This window comes from Pseudorasbora parva, chromosome 3 (assembly GCF_024679245.1).
Source record: "Pseudorasbora parva isolate DD20220531a chromosome 3, ASM2467924v1, whole genome shotgun sequence".
Lineage (NCBI taxonomy): Eukaryota > Metazoa > Chordata > Actinopteri > Cypriniformes > Gobionidae > Pseudorasbora > Pseudorasbora parva.
In genome coordinates, this window is record NC_090174.1 from 37,760,457 (window position 1) to 37,763,531 (window position 3,075).

At 36.1% G+C, this 3,075-nt stretch overlaps 1 long non-coding RNA gene across 1 annotated transcript; it reads left to right on the forward strand.

The window, feature by feature from the left end:
• The first annotated feature begins 294 nt into the window (after positions 1–294).
• On the forward strand, positions 295–1,221 carry LOC137071065 (uncharacterized). Its single transcript, XR_010904385.1, has 3 exons — positions 295–328; positions 437–526; positions 1,066–1,221. It is a non-coding gene; the product is annotated as an uncharacterized lncRNA (long non-coding RNA).
• The last annotated feature ends 1,854 nt before the right edge of the window (positions 1,222–3,075 follow it).

Consider the following 3,075-nt stretch of genomic DNA (forward strand, 5'->3'; position numbering starts at 1 on the left):
GCACACGACTACTCGTTTACGTATGGCATTTGCCATACCCTGGCATTCCACATTTTTAGACCTAACTGTTGATTCACTAATGAGTTGTTGTTGTTGTAATTTAGTACGGTTGTGCTGGGGATTCTGTTTTGTGTTCACCATCTTCTAAACTTATTTCTGTATGCTCTACTTTTAAGATCAATTTAAGTTCATGCGAATTACAACAGTTCCTTTGGTGACAAGTTGGATTACAAGTTCTTGGTGCAGTTGGACAAGCACTCCACCAAACTGTTGGAGGTCATCAGGAGCAAGGGTGGAGTCCACCAGGACATTGCAGGTTTTAGATGAGGTATCTATGAATTTGATAATCAGTGGGATCCATGGCTGAATAGTGTTTTTTTTTGTTTTTGTTTTTGTAATTGTTTAATTTTAATTCATAGTTATTGTTCTTACTCAGACTGCAGACATCACCATCAGAAGAGAATGCATCCTCAAATCTCTGATCTACCTCGGCGAACCTTTTGCGCACCTTTTCAAAGAATACCAGGTAAGGGCATCTCTCTCACTTGCTCACACAAATAACACCTACAGACTAACATGGTCATAGTCTAGGTTTTCCTAGCCACTTTTAATAAATAGGGGTGTGATGAGAAACTCAGCTCACAAGATGAGATTTTAACACTATTTATGAGAAATCTTTGATGCTGAATTTTGAGCTGTGAACACTTAGACCATGCCCAGACATCTTTTTTTTCCTTGTCTTCCCTGGAACACTGTCAAAATAAGTGTGTCCAAAGGAATCCATTTGCAAATGACTTAACACCTTTATGCTATGTAAAATCCATGCCTGGTCCTCTCTCTTCCTTCACTGTCGTTGCTCCTCCTTTTATTCTCCCTTCACTCCTCTGTGAAAGCTCTGAGACCAGTGTGACGTGCAGTTGGCACTGATCATCCAATTACTTACCAGCCTCGCTTTGCTCTCACTCGTCACGCGCCTATTCAAGTTCAGTTTAGAGTGTGTAAGAGCTGAAAATGGGAGAGTTCTGAAACTATAATGTACTTATTTCCTCTTTCTTTTTTATGCAGGAAAATGAGGTTGAAGAACTGGAGCAAACAACCATGGCGATCTTTATCACTGGGAAAGAGGATCCTCTTCATCCACCAAAAGACATTAAAATTGTCATTGAAGGATCAGAGGTCCGGAACCTGCTTGCTATATTGCATACAAATAGGTTATATTTAAAGGTTTAGTTCGGCCAAAAACAAATATTCTGTCATTAAAGGTCCCGTTCTTCGCAATTCTATCTTTCAAACTTTAGTTAGTGTGAAATGTTGCTGTTAGAGCATAAATAATACCTGTAAAATTATAAAGCTCAAAGTTCAATGCCAAGCGAGATATTTTATTTAACAGAAGTTCCCTTTCAAAGCCTACAGCGAACAGCCGGTTTGGACTACACCCCTGCACTTCCTGCTGTAATGACGTTACTAGAACCGTTTGTTGACTAACCCTCCGCCCACAAGAACACACAAAATAGGGGGCGTGGTCTCGTTGCTGTGGAGAAGAGCGCGCATTCAGCGCTTGCATCTCCCCGTTATGGTAAGAGGCGGGACCTTTCCGGGCAAATTGCGCTAAGCTGCTGTCCAATCACATCACGGGAAGCGCTGGCCCAATCAGAACTCTTTATGGGTCTTAAGAGAGAGAAATGACATTGGTGTCATTAAAGGCCTGTCTGAGCCATCGGATTTCAACTAAAATATCTTCAATTGTGTTCCGAAGATGAACAGAGGTCTCACGAGTGTCGAACCACATGAGGATAAGTGATTAATGACAGAATTTTTATTTTTGGGTAAACTAACCCTTTAAATGTAGAGCTTACAGCTCTGTATCAGAAACTGATGCAGTGATCACTGTTCACTGTCTGAGGAGCAGTTCCAGGATTTGTCTCTGGTGTTCAGCTGAAAGAGACTGTTCATCATCATATACATTTATGGACATGAAATACATTTGTATCTTAATATTTTAATTGTATTTTAGGATGTTTTATGGTGAACTATGTTGTCAGGACAAACATTCCTAATTTAATATTACTACTAATGTGATGTCATCAAGTGGTGATTTGATTATTTGTAACAAATTTGTATTTTTGTGTGAAGCAGACTGTTCTTCATACATGTGAACATGTTCATTGAACAATAAATATAAATGTGTTCTAAAGGAAAGTGTTATGATAGTCATTGATCAAAATGTTTTAAAAGCTTTTTTTTGTTTTGATTATACATTTTAAATAATGACATCTTAATTTGAGACAACCTAAAATAATTAATTTACTTTGGCCTATAAATATTACTTTGTTTTAATTTAAATAATTAGTTTATCCCAACATAAAATAATGATTTGTTAGTTTGATCCAATTTAAAATAATTAGTTTGTTCCAATCTAAAATAATTAATTTACTTTGGCCTGTAAATATTACTTTGTTTTAATTTAAATAATTAGTTTATTCCAACATAAAATAATGATTTGTTAGTTTGATCCAATTTAAAATAATTAGTTTGTTCCAATCTAAAATAATTAATTTACTTTGGCCTGTAAATATTACTTTGTTTTAATTTAAATAATTAGTTTATTCCAACATAAAATAATGATTTGTTAGTTTGATCCAATTTAAAATAATTAGTTTGTTCCAATCTAAAATAATTAGTTTGATCAACCTTTAAAAAGTGGTTGCATGGATTTAAACTTTTCAAATTAAACTAAATTAAATTATTTACTTGAGTCAATGTAAAATATTTCGTGTGATCGATTACTTCAATTTTTTTAAGTTGATCCAAGGGTTTTATTTTTTCAGTGTGTCCACTTGATCCTATACCCACTCACCTCCTTCAGGCCATTTCTTCTTCAATCACTCCTGCACTCACTCACATTGTCAACACTTCTCTTCACACGGGAACCTTTCCCACAGCATTTAAGCAGGCTCGGGTAACCCCACTGCTTAAGAAACCCTCTCTGAATCCAACACTTTTGGAAAACTACAGACCGGTATCCCTTCTGCCTTTCATTGCAAAGACATTTGAGCGAGTTGTGTTCAATCAACT